Raw genomic sequence first — 17,816 nt, forward strand, 5'->3', positions numbered from 1 at the left:
TTATGTTGTGAAGAAGTTTGGATGAAAGAGAGAATATCAGTTAGAAAATTACGCAAATGACTACTACATATGGGACACTTTTTTTTAAACCGCAACTTTTTTTTAAAAAAAGATTTTATTTATTTATTTGACAGACAGAGATCACAAGCAGGCAGAAAAGCAGGTAGAGAGAGACAGGGAGGCAGGCTCCCTGCCGAGCAGAGAGCCCGATGCAGGGCTCGATCCCAGGACCCTGGGATCATGACCTGAGCTGATGGCAGAGGCTTTAACCCACTGAACCGCCCAGGTGCCCCTATATATGGGAAACTTTTAATAGGATAGTTATTCTTTATAATCAAAAGTTAAGTATCACAAAACCTATTGCGCATTCTTGAAATCTTCATAAGCAATTTGATAACTCAGTTCTTGGACGAAGTCACTTAAACATGAACTGAATAAGCTTGTCAGACTAGGGTATTAGAGGTACAAGACTTACATCCACTAATTTCACATAACCCTCTCTTGTGCAATGTCAGAGCCAGCTTCAACTGGGATCTTAAGGGATACCTAGCACCTCTGTTCAATAGTTTGCATTAACTGTTGAACTGCATCATGTCCAATGTCCTGGATCATAGCAATAATGACCTAACTGGTGTTCAAGCTTTCTCCTAATGCTCCTTCAATATATTCTCCAAATGGCTTCATGGACAAATCTCTAATCTGAAAAACAATGTCACCACTATAATTGAAATACTTTATTTCTCCCCAAACACTTTAGTAAAGAATAATTTACCATGATCTCTGCCTACTTGGCTAAAGTCATTCCCACTCACTCCAATACATGCACACACACACACACACACACACACACATACACACCCGTACCCCAATACGCATCTTATTATCAAGCAACATGGAACAAGATACAATCTTTTCACTTATTCTTTTACATGTTAGAGGAAGAGGCTAACAAAAAATTAATTAAGGAAACTATATAGGATAATGATACATATTCTATTCACAAACATGCCAAACAAGCTCCTACTGCAAGACATTTGCACTTGATGTTCTCTCTGCCTAAAAGGCACTTAGAGTAGTTAAAATGAGGTGAGCAAGTGGATTTTTTCAAGTAGTTTTTTTTTTTAATATTTATTTATTTTAGGGAGAGAGAGACTGGTGGGGAAGGGTAGAGGGAGAGGGAAAGAGTCTCAAGAAGACTCCCTGCTTTGTAAGGAGCCCTGTGCGGGGCTCGATCTCATGACCCTGAGGTCCCAACCTGAGCCCAAACCAAGAGTAGGGTGCTCAAGTTATGGTACCATCCAGGTTCCCCTCATCAGGCTTTTATTTACATTTATTCCTGTTTCAAAATTTGTGATGGGCAATCTCTCAAACTGGAAGTTTTCTTTGATATTTGCTAAAGTCTGGTAAAGGTGATGTTTCTTGGAGTTTTAACAGCACGTTCTGTACATCTCTAATTAAAACTGTTAGAGCATACTGTGCTCATCTATTTCAGTGTACATGTTTGTTGAGTTATCCATCTCCAGCACAGGAAGGCGTTCACTATTGCATGACTCAATGATCTAAAAGACTGTAAAGGATGGCAATTAAAAAAAAAGAATTCTTGGACTCTAATATCAACTTTTCTAGGTGTTATATGTAGTTTAAACAGTCAATTAACCTTGCTTTTTCAGGTTCCTTACCTCTAAATTTGAAATAATTATAAAAATATAGTATTTGATATAGGCCAGCCATTGTTCCAGGAGCCTCATACTTATTAATCCATGCATTTTTTTTTACATCATCTCTATCTGTAAAAATCACAGGGTTTCTGCAACAGTACTGATTAAGTTAGTTAAATTATAGAAATCACTTTCAATACATTTCTGATATACAGTTAGTGTTTGCCCAATTGTGGATGCATTTAGAGAAAAGTATATGTAAAATGAAGTTACAAGTTTCATAAATTTTCTTTACATTCAGAGATCTACATATTATCACTTTCCAAATCAACATCATTTATGCCCAAACTCTATTGCAAAATATTGTTTTCTTTAAAATAAGATCATGGTTTATATAACAATGTTTCTTAAAATAGGGTTGCACATTTACCCTTGGGACTTTCTCTAAGCCCAGACATTCCTCCTAGCAGTTCCATGGTATCATAACTCAACTACAGAAGTTTGGGTTTTTTGTTTTGTTTTGTTTTTTAGTTTTTTTATTCCTTCCTCAAGTGACCCTCATATGAACTATTGATTATGTCCAAATATTATAATTGTCCAGTCATGCCCTAAGAATAATGACTACATATTTGTGCACATATTAAATTAAAACTACTTTCTTCTGGTGAGTAGTAATTTTAAGATTTCATAAATTTATGACTCATTCTATTCTCACAGATATAAAATAGCATTATTTAGCTAGAGTGATATAGTAATTATTTCTCTATCTCTTGAATTTAGCAATGTTCTTGGAAACATTAGAAAAACAGTGAAATTGTATGATGAATAAATTACTCCATGAAGAAATAAGATATTCTTTTTTTCTAATTTTTTTAAAAGATTTTATTTATTTATTTGACAGAGATCACAAGTAAGCAGAATGGCCCTCAGAGAGAGAGAGAGAGAGGGAAGCAGGCTCCCCGCTGAGCAGAGAGCCTGATGTGGGGCTTGATCCCAGGACCCTGGGATCATGACCTGAGCCGAAGGCAGAGGCTTTAACCCACTGAGCCACCTAGGTGCCCCAGAATAAGATATTCTTAATGCCATCTTAGATCAACTACAAATTAGACTGAATACTATATCCTCCTTACCCAAGAAAGCAGCATAGGCTAAATAACAGGTAGAATTTTTCTAGGGAGATAAGAAAAGCCATGGGTAGGCATGTATAAACCTAGAATACAAGCAGAATAACTGAATGTGTCATTTATGGAATAGATTCAAGAATTGTTCATAACTCTCATGAAGATATAAGCTCTTTATTCCAGAATGTAAAGCAATCAAGAAAGTCTTCCTTTATCAAGAAAGTCTTGCTATGGAAATGTAAAGGAAACTTCAAACAAATACTTTGATAGCATCATTTTGACTAAGGCTGGTGTTTAAAGAGCATATGGAAAACAAATGAATTATAATTTTGTAAAGTTGGATGGTACTAGAATGTGGAAACCCTTAAGTGTCAGCAATTGATATATATTATTCATGTGTTCTGAGCAATGTAACCACATGATCAGTTAACTTTTTATGATCATTTATTATTTCTTATGAGTCATTTTTTAAAAGTGAACTCCACCCCCATGAGGGGCTTAAACTTGCCACCCCGAGATCAAGAGTCTCATGCTCTCTATTCACTAAGCCAGCCAGATACCCCAATCAAAGTTAATTTTAAGAACTCTTTAATAGATAAATCGATAGAATCCACTGGAATGACAGAGAAGGGAGATACTCACCTGGTGGCAAATCAAAATAAGAAGGGTATGAACAAAGATGCTGAAGCATGGAATGGAAATATAAGAAAGGATTTGATAAATAATACAAGTAGATAACCACATGATTTTGGCAGCAATTAGTTGGTGTAGATGCTATTTTTTTATTTAAGGGGTAAATTTTATTCAAATTTGATAATAAGATATGTCATTAAATACAGGTATCATACACGAATACATACTTACATAAACAAAAATATATAATAGGATTTATACATGATACTTTCTCTGCTTGAATGGTAACTAGTCCATCAACAATTGCAAAGATATATATCTGAGTCTATAATGTAATGCAGCAATGACAGAGTGATGTTAACTACGTGTGGAAAGATAAATAGCTTTGTCAACCTCCGCATCAGGCGATAGCTTGTGCAAAGCCATGTGAGACAGATTCTATGTGGGTAACAAAACATCTACTACAAATGGTTACAAACAACGTAAGTTTAATAAAATCTAGCTTTGTTATAATCTAAAATGTTTTAAGAGAAGGATTACTAAGATACACCATGGGAAAAAGGATCCTAGGAAGAGGTTGTTCTTTTCATGGCTGTGCATCATGCTGAATGGAGCAATAAATAGAAAATATTTTATCAACAATAACATGTGAATATTAATATACAAAAATAAATAAAAATGCAAACACATTTTTGTAGCATAGACTAGCTTTACCAACTGAAAGATGAATTTAGGTTATTTATGCATAAATAGATAAAAGAAAAGAGCATAAAAGAAAGGTCAATATAACCTTCAGAAATGAAATTAGAAAAATACTTTAGAATTTGACTGAAATACTACAGCAATTGCAAACAGAATAATGATAAATTATATCTCCTAAATCTAAGCATTGCAATTATAAGATTCTCAGAACAGTCTTAAATGATAGATTTAATGCTCTGCTACATAAGAGACAAAATAAAAACACTCATCTAGCAAAACTTTTCCATGTTGAATTTCTTTTTTCCCTTTTTCAAAAAGGATTGACAATAAGAACAGTAACCCCTGAGGACAGTTTGGAAGCATCATAATATCTAAAATGGTTTTAGAATTTTAAAAAAGAAATGATGGAAAAGACAATGTGCATATTTAGCATGAAAAAGTTTTTTGCCCGTATTGGAACATCCACCAAAAATTAGATTTATCATATATCCATTGGGGTTTAATGGTGGAGAACTGCCTAAATAAATGGGAAAAATAGACTAAAGTTGGAAAAACTATCTACTTCCCAGGAGAATTTCTTTTCCTTAGACTCTGGAAGTATGACAACAAAATTGTGACTTAAAGAAATAATAGCAGGAATATGTTTTTTCAATAACTGAAAGAAAGTAATATTGGTTATATAATGATACTTCTGCATAGAATATTTTATTTAAACACAGATAAGATGAGCCTGGATATTTGTTGAAGACATAGATTATTGCATGTTAAAATTTGACCCAAATTCATCATTGTCAAATGTTAAATTTATTTATATATTTTATATATAGGTAATAATTTTATATAAATTTTAATTTTATAATAAATTTATGATATAAATTTCATATAATATATTATAATATATAACTATAAATATAATATAATATAGATTATATATATATGTATGTATATATCATATATATATACACACACACGTATATATCATATATATGGCATGTGAGCTTAATACTCTTCAGGCTTCAAAACACCGTATTTGGAGAAAACGTGTTCAATTAATGTGGGAATCACAGAGAACTTGATCTAACAGCCACACTGTCTGTAGTATTATGGGCATAGAAGAGAGATTTTGAGTTGATACACAAGAATTACTTTCAAAAAAGGAATGAAAATTGTCTAATCAAACATTTCATTAAAAGTGTATTTTCCCCCAACAAACAAAAATATATTATATTAATCCAGGGAGATTTTAGTCTCTTGCTTTTCAAAGATGATTAAAAAGATTGCTTTACTAGAGTCAAGTTCTATTAAGTTTATTAATATTAGGGTCATTTGAAAAGTCTTTTTTTTTTTTAAAGATTTATTTATTTGACAGATAGAGATTACCAGTAGGCAGAGAGGGAGTCAGAGAGAGAGAGAGGAGGAAGCAGGCTCCCAGCTAAGCAGATAGCCCGATGAGGGGCTCGATCCCAGGACCCTGAGATCATGACCTGAGTGAAAGGCAGAGGCTTTAACCTGCTGAGCCACCCAGGCGCCCCCATTTGAAAAGTCTTAAGAAAACTATATTTTATCTAATTGCTAGAAAACTTTAATGTTATTTAAAAAGTAATTTGCCTACTTATGGGTACATTAATACCAAAAGCCAGTAGTTCAGATATACGTTAATATGTAGAAAGTTATACAGGCAACTAAATGTTAGGGAACCTTCCAATAATTTTTTTAAACAGATGCTCATTTTTGACTGCAGAGTTTTCCCCTGAAAAGGATTCAGTGTCCTTTCCTATGTTCATTTTCTAACATTTGTTATAGCACAAAATACAAAGGTGACTAAAAAAGCTAAGCATAGGGAGCCTGGGGGGCTCAGTGGGTTAAAGCCTCTGCCTTCTGCTCAAGTCAAGATCGCAGGGTCCTGTAATCGAGCCCTGCATCGCGCTCTCTGCTCAGCAGGGAGCCTACTTTCTCCTCTCTCTGCCTGCTGCTCTGCCTACTTGTAATCTGTCTATCAAATAAATAAATAAAATCTTTAAGAAGAAAAAAAAGCTAAAGCATAACAATTCAAGGGTCAGAAAATCACTTCAAAATATTGGTAATTAAAATTAATGGAAACTTTAAAAATAAGACTGACTCACTCTTTAAATGATGATATTAGAGATTCTAACATCACTTGTAAAAGGCAAATCCCTCACTCATACCCCGAAAGCCATCCAGAGTTTGCTCTGCCATTTTGCTCTTGAGCAGCACAGCAATTCATTTTCATAGGCAGCTTTTATGAGTGGAGATCTTTTTATTTTATTTTTTTTAAGATTTCATTTATTTATTTTAGAGATGGGGGAGCACAGAGAGAGGGACAAGAGATTCCACATCGAGTGCCATGCCCAATGCGGGGCTCAATCCGATGACCCTGAGATCATGACCTGAGCCAAGATCAAGAGTCCCACACTTAATCTTACTGACTTAGCCACCCAGATGCTGGAGTGGAGATCTTTTTTGTTTTTGTTTGTTTTTTAATTTTATTTTTTTTTAATTTTTAAAGTTTTTATAAACACATAATGTATTATTAGCTGCAGAGGTACAGGTCTGTGAATCGCCAGGTTTACACACTTCACAGCACTCACCATAGCACATTGTCCATAACGCCACCACCCTTTCCTGACTCCCCTCCCCCCAGCAACCCTCAGTTTGTTTTGTGAGAGTAAGAGTCTCTTATGGTTTGTTTCCCTCCCAATCCCATCTTGTTTCATTTCTTCTTTTCCTACCCCCTAAACCACCGATGTTACATCTCCACTTCCTCATATCAGGGAGATCTTATGATATTTGTCTTTCTCGGAGTGGAGATCTCTTTAAGGACAATGCTACCAAGCTCCTTTGACTTTACTGCATAACCCTTTTAGTGACAATTTATATATTGTAATCAAAAGGCTAAAATTTGATTCAATTGAACAAATTTTCAATACATCCTTCATATTAACAACAAATTGCTATATGCAATATTCAAGAAACTCACAGTCCAATCAAACTATACAAACATATCTTTAAATGATCTGTTACACTGCATTCAAAACAAAAAAAAAGAAGAAAATTATAAACAATGGTAGTTCCCTAGCAAATCACACACTACTATTGAGAAAGTGTAACTGAATTGGTTCCTTGCCTTTTACTCTTAATGACATTGCTTTACAATCCTCAAAAGTGTAATCAATATTTTGAAGTTGCATTTTTTTCAAGGTGATTATGTATTGTGAATTATTACATTTTACATGTAATTTATTACTCATTTATGATAATTTCTCTTTTTTTCTGTCACATTTTTTAGTGGTTTATTTTTTGAGTGTGTGTGTATTCTATATTCTTTGATCTTCCTTTCCTAATGTTTTCCTACAGTGTCTCGTAAGATTTTTTCCTTGTTTTCCAAAATTTAGTCATTTGTATAATTTTCAATAATGTATCATGTTATTTCCATTGCCACAAAAAGTTTTAAAGAATTTTTCAAAGTCCCTGATGCAATCATTATAAACAGTTCTGTTCTCTTGTCATCTATCATTGTCACCATTAGATAATCAACAGGTATATTTTCACAATGTTTCCTTCATGTCCACGTAGTTTTCAAACGTTGGAGAGCTTACATTGTCTGTGGGTGGTACAGAAGAGACTTAAAAATACATGCAAAATATTTTATAGATGTAAAGAGAATCTAGGAGATTACAAAATCAGATTTACATATATACCTACATGTGAAAAAAACAGAGTATAATAAAATTACAGCAAATAGACCAGTGTGATATGAAGTTATACAGGATATAAAAACAGGATTACACACATAAATCACACTTTCTATGTTCTAGGCACAGTTCAATTTAATATAGTTTTATCTACATTCATTTAATTACTATAACAACTCTACAAGGAAAATGCAATTGTCATCCTTGTTTTGGAGATGCAGAAACCGAGGCCCAAGACTGTAGAATAACTTGCCCAAAATCTCACTGAGAGGTGAGCATCAGTTGTGCCTTGCTCTTAAGCTCTCCAAGACCGGGCAGTACTGCCTTTCAGGACATACACATAGGAAAAACGGAGGCCTTTGAACGCCAACTTAAAGAATAAGAAACTGTAGCTACATTAGCAAATGTTTGTAAACAAGAATATCATCTTGTGATGTATTTGTATAAATATATTGGACAAGATTTTGTGAAGACACCAAAAGAAGTACAAGTCTGTTGCTTTAGTGTAAGGAAATAGAATGCTGGCTTAACCTTGGGCTGAAGTCAGAGGAAATAATTTTAAAGGTGTGTGTGTGTGTGTGTGTAAGCTTTTGAAATAATCTCATTTTCTCCAAGAGACATAGAGACAAATGGATTTTCTGTGTGTGTTTTCCAAAAAAGAGGTCATATGTAAAGCAACTTTAGATAGCTGATTGGAAATTATAATGAGGTAGATGTAGTATACATGTATGCAATTTTAAGTAAGAAAAGAGATATTTTTCTCTTTAATAACAAGCTTGAAATGCTAGAGGGGATGAGAATTGAAGGTCACAGGCTCTATTTATTTATAGTGCTTTCTTAAAGGAGGAAATAGTTTGGAAAAAGTTTCAGAGTAACAACAGCTCTGAAAATTGTCTTTAAGGAGACAAAGCATTTCTGAAGTAGTTTTTCCTTTTGGATTTGAACATACTGATTTTTACAATTAATTGTTATGTCAGCACTTCATCTACCCCAAAGGAAAAGCATGATAAATCTGCATTATGCTTTGAGGAAAGAGCATTACCAAGCTCTAGTATTAGCTTTCAAACCAGCTACTTCCAGTAACAGGTCAGATTTACCCACTAGCTATTCTTCCACACATGCATAGATTCATATTTTATGCTGACTGGGCTGTATTACTTGAGCACTTATTACAGCATTAAATTTCAACATTTACATATATATATTACTTTATAATTTTTTTCTGATTAGAATATATAATCTGGATGTAAAGTGTTTTAATGATGTGAAACAAGCCTTTTTAAACAATAAATAGTATCAGGTGTTACCTCTGCACTGAATCTATATCATATTATTATTATAGTAATTATTAATTTAAAATTCTTGATATGAATTTAGCGGTCTTCCTGTGCACTTGTTTTGATTTTAAGAACACGTCAAGGTAAGTTTCAGAATTTCTCCACTATGGTTTTATTTTGCCTGCTTTAAGATAGAAATCAAGTCATCAGCCTAATCGTCCCAAGCACTTAGGAATGTGTCATAGTGTATATAAACAAAAGTATTAAAATCTTTCATTTAGGATATGTCCTTGATTAATTTTTTGTCATAGCTTAATTCTTCCATTAAAAAGAATTCCCATTCAAATCATATTATCTTTGACTATCCAAAGCTGAAAACAATTAATGGGAAGAGTAAGTCCTCATTGGCTTTTTGAGAAGCTCAAGAAAAAAAGATTTTTAATCTTTCTCTCCTTTGTTTCTCTGATTTGCTTCTGCAAGATTTTTGATGGAGGTGTCCTATTTTTGGACCACAAAAAAACTCAGCTACTTAGAGAAGAATGGAGAAATGGATAAAATGAACTAAAGTATATTTGCCTGTTTGTCTCCCTGTAGAATAGATTTTAAAAAGATACAATATTTAGAAGTGTTAAAGCAAGTATTAAAATTTTTACCAAACCCCATCTTCTCACAACCTTGCTCATCTCCCAGCATGCACTGTGCTGTAAGTAATTGCCAGCATATCAGGAAGCTCAGGTTATTGGCTATTGTAATCATCAATAGCCACCAAAGATATTGAGCACCTTGCAAGTTTTCATATTCTTTGCTGTGCCCTGCAAAAATAAAGTGATATAAGGTATGAACCTTTCCTCAAAAAAGATAATCAGCTAGGGGAAACACACAAGAAATTATTTTCAAGTAATGGTATGTCTCATGAAATCAACCACACTCATATAGAGAATACCATTGGAATTACTTAAGAGGAAAACACAAGATACCCTCTCCTTCTGGATATGGAGATAAACTAATTCTCACTCTTACCACCACCCACAACTCTGCTTTCTCCTTCTCTTAGCAAAAAAAAAAAGGAAGAAGGCAGCATAGGGTGTGATTTCTCAGGATTGGAGCAAAATAAATGAGCATTGCTGAGCTTTTGTGTTGTGCTGATAGTGATTTTAATGAAGTAAGGCATTAAAAGTATAAGTAGTAAATTTAAATATTTAAAATGTAGGCAGTAGTAGAAAGAAAGATTTTTGTTAAGCTTATCCTTGCTAGAACTGCCTTTATTATGCAGAGCAAGAAGAAATATAGAATGATATAGAATGATAGCTTCAAAGGTGTCAAGGTCAAAGGAAGTGTTCTTAAAGTAATCCACACCTAGATTTTTTTTTCCATTCCAGATGGGAAATAACTCACAGGCAGAGTGAAAGTAAAGATATAAAGAAATAAAGGGGGCTAACTGATAGACCATAAACCAAAACACTCCAAAGGGATAAAAAGGAGGAATAGAGAAGGAAGACTTTATTTTAGAATAAAAGAGTATTAACCCTTCTTATAAGACCTGGAGGGAATGGAAAGACGAATTACGATAAAATATATTTTTGAATAAAGATCCAAATGTAAGGGTATTAAGGTATTAATTAAGGGTATTAAGGGTATTAAGTAATGGAGAATAGATTTCAGTGTGTGTGTGAGACATCTTGCCAGATTTCACTTAGCATTATCCAGTTTACCCAAGCATTAAGTTTAGAAGGAATATGTCAAGAAAACAAAGATAGTCTGCAAATAAATATGGCATTTAAACCATTGGGTTCTCCATTGTGTCTTAAAATGTCATTTCTTTATGTTAAATTATGGGAGATTTAACTATGAAATTACCTTCTTCTGGCTATTGTTTATTGCTTTGAGGATGTTCAACTGCATTATATGGATCTGGTAATGTTTTGGGAAGAGGATCCAATAAAATTGTGCAACTCCCTTTGCATACTCTCAGGTAAAATTATACTATCAGGAGCAAGAAGGAGGTTTTTTGTTGTTGTTATTGTTTTGTTTTGTATTGTTTTGTTTTATAAACTCTTTGATTCTATTTCATTTGTTGGGCTCTTTCTTCCTAACAAAGGAATCATGTCCTGTACTAAAAATCCTCTGCCTATGGGCTAAACAATAACTTCTCAAAAAATGTGTATTTGTGTATTGTACAAACATCTCATCCATGGTATAGTATCCAGAGTTTAAATTTTAGGATAGTCTTGCCAAGTAGACAGTCAAATCTCAAGGATAGAGGCAATTCCTTTTTTTATTATTTTTTAAAGATTTTATCTATCTATTTGTCAGAAAGAGAGTGAGAAGGTGAGCATGAGCAAGGGGAGCGGCAGACAGAAGGAAAAGCAGGTTCCCTGATGAGCTGGGAGCCAGATACAGGGCTCGATCCCAGGATTCTGGGATCATGACCTGAGGCAAAGACTGGCATTAGCCAAATGAGCTACCCAGGCATCCCTAGAGACAATTCCTTATGTATGTTTGAATCCTAACATCTAGAACATAGTCTAACACTTCAGAGAAGCTCAGCATACACTACTAAAACCACTATTCAAAGTCCCACTGTGTCCATCAGGAGCACACCATTAGGCAAACAAATTAAAATTTGTCAGCTTACTATGGCAAGAGGGAAACTTCAGGATCACCATGGAGTATGTCAAAAGGGTTTTAGAAAAGGGTATTATTACATTTGGAGGACTGGGTAAGTCATAGGAATATATTTGAAGAACTGATGAAAGGTCCTTATGAAAAACAGCAAGGTTAGAATTTATAGTTAAATAACGTTACAGATTACAGTTACATTAACAATACTAGGGAATAATAAATTGATTATAAAAATGTTCACACCCCTACTTTCCTCTTATGGTTTAGCCATATCACTTACTTTGGTGAGTAGAACATTGATAAACGGGATAATCTAGGGCTTGAAGAGTATGCCTTGGAAATTATTTTTAATGGTAGACTAAGTAAACAAGATATTGACTAGGTAAACAAGATAGCCAGCTAGATACAAATCCAGAGGATACAAATCTAGATTAGGCCATGATGAATGGTCCCCCAATCAGGCTGGTGACTGACTGAAGACAAATGAGCAAACCCAACTGAGAGCAGAAGCACTATCCAGATGAGTCCAATCCAAACTGCTGACTCCTAGAATTGTGCTCTAACTAAATGTTTATTGTTTTAAGTTACTAAGGTTTGTCATGGTTTTATGTCTCAAAAGCTAACTGACAAAGCATCAATAAAGATGAGTCAGTTTTGGCAGTCTGCTCATCTCCATTCAAGTGAGCAATCATTCATTAACTATGCTTAAGATTTATGTTAAATCCATGAGTTGAGGACTTCTTGTGACTAGCTGCTCACATTGGTTGTCTCAAGGTTTGCTCAATCCTTCTGAACTACCCTGAAAAGACTACCCATTCTTAATGGATTAGAACCTTCAAATGATACCTTAAACTGAACTACCAGTGAAAAGCCAGTAATGTAAAAAGAAGCCCTCACCCTATTCCGGTAGTTGTCCTTGCATTGGGAAAATGGAGTTAGGGGGATGAAGGAGTCTCCCACATAGTACAAACTCCATACAAATACACAGTGCCCCCCCCCAAAAAAAGGAACTTTAGAACTGTCTTAGTCTAGCCTCAAAAATATGCTTGGCTATCTGTGTCCATATATATATTTTTTAAGTTATGAGAAAACTCAAAAAAAGTAACTCTAAAGTTTGTATTACTTATAAATGAAAAATAATTTTGAGTAACTCAATGCAAGTGAGGCAGCTTAATTACAAGCATGAAGTGTGTAACATTTTGGTAAAGCATTGGCCCTATTGAAGACATTGTTATAAAGCAGTGTTTTAAGTCCATATTTTGCCATGGCTATAATTTAACAGTTTATAAGCAAAATTAATGTGTTGTGTTTCCCTTTGAAAAATACAGCACATTTTATTCAAAGTGGCTTGCTAGTCCTTTTTGTTGCTGCCAAAAAGACCTGGTAGACACTGACAAGGAAATGGAATATTGTGTGGGCCAAATTTCTGACATTCATTTCCCTCAGACATTAATTTAGTACAAAGGAGAATAATCTGCTGTTCACAAAGAAGAAAAAAAATACCAACACATTTGAAGTCAAATCCTTTCACTTAAAGGTTATATGACTGAACATAATTTTCTCAGGAGGGAATTTTGTTGTTTGAAATGTCTAAGACAAGAATCATCAGAAGAGAGAGTTGGCTGCATCTTGTCTACTGTAGGTCTTTGGGTAGTTAGGGGCACCAGATAAAGGAGAAAATTCCATCTGTTTGGAATCAGAATCAATTTTTGACACAAGCTGTCAAAAAAAAAAAAAAAAAGGGCAGAGGAAGAAACCGAACTACCCCAGAGGAATATAATATTGCTAAACCAGTTTGAAGGAAAATTAGAAATTATACCTGTATTTAATTAAATGTGGGCCAGAGGAGACAACCAGTTCAGGTCTTTGAAACAAAGTTAGAAATAAATAGACCTTAACCATCAGAGATTATCAAAGTGTTTTTTGAAGGTGAATTACAAAGACAAATGGAGAAAAAGATGTTGAGTATTTTTATAATGTAATTTTTAAATTCAATCTATTAAAAATTCTTTCTTTAACTAAAAAGTAGAGGTTGAATATGACTAGAGGCATTTTAAATTAATAACAGATGTGGTAACAAAGAGCTGGTATAAATTGCTGAGGAAAACTGAATGAAGGACCTAGATTACTTACATTAGAAAAGTATGTGTCTTTTGGGGTACCTGGGTGGCTCAGTGGGTTAAAGCCTCTGCCTTCAGCTCAGGTCATGATCCCAGGGTTCTGGGATCAAGCCCCACATCAGGCTCTCTGCTCAAGGGTTAGCCTGCATCCTCCTCTCTCTTTGCCTGCCTCTCTGCCTACTTATGATCTCTGTCTGTCAAATAAATAAATAAAATCTTAAAAAAAAGAAAATTATGTTCTTTTAATAGTTAAACAGCAAATTCTTATATAATGTCCAAAAAAGCAAAATAAATGTGACTTTATAAACACTTTTGTTGAATATACATAAATACATATATGAGATACAGAATTCTGTTATATTAAACTGCTCTGCAATGTCCCTGATACCAGAACAAATGTTCTATGTTTAAAAAAGATCTAGTTGTGGAACAGAATAGAGAGCCCAGAAATCGACCCTCAACTCTATGGTCAACTAATCTTCGACAAAGCAGGAAAGAATGTCCAATGGAAAAAAGACAGCCTCTTCAATAAATGGTGCTGGGAAAATTGGACAGCCACATGCAGAAAAATGAAATTGGACCACTTCCTTACACCACACACAAAAATAGACTCCAAATGGATGAAGGACCTCAATGTGAGAAAGGAATCCATCAAAATCCTTGAGGAGAATGCAGGCAGCAACCTCTTTGACCTCAGCCGTAGCAACATCTTCCTAGGAACAACGGCAAAGGCAAGGGAAGCAAGGGCAAAAATGAACTGTTGGGATTTCATCAAGATCAAAAGCTTTTGCACAGCAAAGGAAACAGTTAACAAAACCAAAAGACAACTGACAGAATGGGAGAAGATATTTGCAAACGACATATCAGATAAAGGGCTAGTATCCAAAATCTATAAGGAACTTAGCAAACTCAACACCCAAAGAACAAACAATCCAATCAAGAAATGGGCAGAGGACATGAACAGACATTTCTGCAAAGAAGACATCCAGATGGCCAACAGACACATGAAAAAATGCTCCACGTCACTCGCCATCAGGGAAATACAAATCAAAACCACAATGAGATATCACCTCACACCAGTCAGAATGGCTAAAATGAACAAGTCAGGAAATGACAGATGCTGGAGAGGATGTGGAGAAAGGGGAACCCTCCTCCACTGTTGGTGGGAATGCAAGCTGGTGCAACCACTCTGGAAAACAGCATGGAGGTTCCTCAAAATGTTGAAAATAGAACTACCCTATGACCCAGCAATTGCACTACTGGGTATTTACCCTAAAGATACAAACATAGTGATCCGAAGGGGCACGTGTACCCGAATGTTTATAGCAGCAATGTCTACAATAGCCAGACTATGGAAAGAACCTAGATGTCCATCAACAGATGAATGGATCAAGAAGATGTGGTATATATACACAATGGAATACTATGCAGCCATCAAAAGAAATGAAATCTTGCCATTTGCGACGACGTGGATGGAACTAGAGCGTATCATGCTTAGTGAAATAAGTCAATCGGAGAAAGACAACTATCATATGATCTCCCTGATATGAGGACATGGAGAAGCAACATGGCGGGGTAGGAGATAGGAGAAGAATAAATGAAACAAGATGGGATTGGGAGGGAGACAAACCATAAATGACTCTTAATCTCACAAAACAAACTGGGGGTTGCTGCAGGGAGGTGGGATTGGGGGAGGAGGAGCGGGCTATGGACATTGGGGAGGGGAAGCGAACCATAAGAGACTATGGACTCTGAAAAACAACCTGAGGGTTTTGAAGGGTCAGGGGTGGGAGGTTGGGGCAACCTGAGGGTTTTGAAGGGTCAGGGGTGGGAGGTTGGGGGAACAGGTGGTGGGTAATGGGGAGGGCACGTTTTGCATGGAGCACTGGGTGTTGTGCAAAAAGAATGAATACTGTTACGCTGAAAAAATAAATAAAATGAGAAAAAAAAAAAGATCTAGTTATATAGATATTCTATATCTACAGAATTGGGACTTTAGAAGAATACATAACAACTTAATTTTAGGGGGTAAATAAAGTTCTATTCATTACAACCATTCTTTTACATCCAAATTACATACAGGAGAGTACTGAAACATGTACCCTTGAGCTAAAGTTATTGGATTCAAATCTTCTGTCTGCCAATTTAGCCACACGTCTTGGGCCTTCTAAACCTTAACCAAGTGAAAAGATCTACCTTATCTCACAGGCTGGTTGCAAGAATCAAATGTGACGATATGTATAAAATGTTTAGCATAATGCCTTTTAAAAAATTAAAGCACTAATATACGATGATAAAGACCATAACTATTTATTCCAATGAAAACAATATGAGATTCAAAAACCTCCTATCGGGACGCCTGGGTGCCTCAGTTGGTTGAGCGGCTGCCTTCAGCTCAGGTCATGATCCCAGCGTCCTGGGATCAAGTCCCGGGTCCGGCTCCTTGCTAGGCGGGGAATCTGCTTCGCCCTCTGCCTCTGCCTGCAACTCTGTCTGCCTGTGCTTGCTCTCTCTCTCTCTCTCTAATGAATAAATAAAATCTTTTAAAAAAAACAAACAACAACAACAACAAAAAAAAAACTATCAATGGAGGGACTGTTATAAGTCTGATTTATTTAGTCATTTTTAGAATAATAGGAAAAAAAAAACCTTCTGTGCATTCAATTAACTTAGATTTTCAATAGGACTGCCTTTGAAAGGCATATAATCTGACAATGAAATTATACCTATTCCCTCAAATACAAAATATTTATTAAGCAGCTAATGTGTGCCAGGAACTCCCTAAGTACTAGTTATGCCACAAGGAACAAAACAGATAAATCTCTTATTCTCATAGAGTATATATTTTAGTGGGAGAAGATATATAAACCAGAAATTATGTAAATACATATCATGTCAGATATTGATAAATATTGCAAAGGTAAATAAAGCAGAAATGGGGAAATAAAGGCAGCTGGGAGGGTGATTTTAGTTTAAAATAAAGTAAAATAAGATAAAATAATTAAAATAATCAATGAAAATAATTAAAAATTTCAGAAAGACTAAAAAAGACATTTGAGCAAAAAAATAGAAAAGGTGAGGAAAAGGTGAGGCAGTAAGCCATGAGATGGGAGAAGTACTCCCCACATAGAGGATACACCAGGTAGACTGGATGTGGGTATAAAAGAAAAAGAGCAATAGAAAAGATTTCAAAGTTTTTGGCCTAAGTATCGAGAAGAATTGTACAAGGAGGATGTGAAAACGTTGATGGATCACTGTGTTTCGAGATTAATACTAAATATTAGGCCTCAAGGTGAATATTAGATGGATATTAAAGATCCAAGTGGAGATATTAGAAATGGAGCTAAAAATAAATGGAAAACTCAGGGAAAATTTTAGGCTGAGAATAAGAATTTGAGAGAAACATATATAGCTAGATAGTTAAGTAGCTAGTTAGAAAAAAAATCTTAAGTGATCCCTGTCTTTAAATATTTCATTTTTACCTTGCTTTTCACTGAAATCTTTCAAATTCTTGAAAACTCAAGACATATATTTCACTTCTTTGGGAGCTTTCTGTGTCACTGAGTCTGAATTAAGTTTTCCTCTTAGATATAGTATATGCACATCTCTCTGTCATTACAATATTACTCTATATTGTAATTAGCTTTTTATTTGGTATTTTCACTCTAGTAGACTGAGAGTTCCCAAAAGGAAGAACTTATATCTTAATCCTCCTTGTGGGCCTTTTGCCTAAAAGGTATCTGGCAGATAATTGGTATTCAATTCAAGACTGAATATAGTAGTATTTTATAACCAGAAAAATATTTTCATGTGATTTAATCAGTTAAATATGCAAAACTGGTAAAAGGGGGCTCAACTTTGTACAGTGGTAAGGGGGTATGAAATCTTTTCTAAACAGTATGAAATTCTACAGAATTTTGAGCAAGTGTTTTAGATTTTACAAACCAATTCTTATGGTTTGGTTGAGGAT

Source organism: Meles meles, chromosome 2 (genome assembly GCF_922984935.1).
Source record: "Meles meles chromosome 2, mMelMel3.1 paternal haplotype, whole genome shotgun sequence".
In the NCBI taxonomy this organism is placed as follows: domain Eukaryota; kingdom Metazoa; phylum Chordata; class Mammalia; order Carnivora; family Mustelidae; genus Meles; species Meles meles.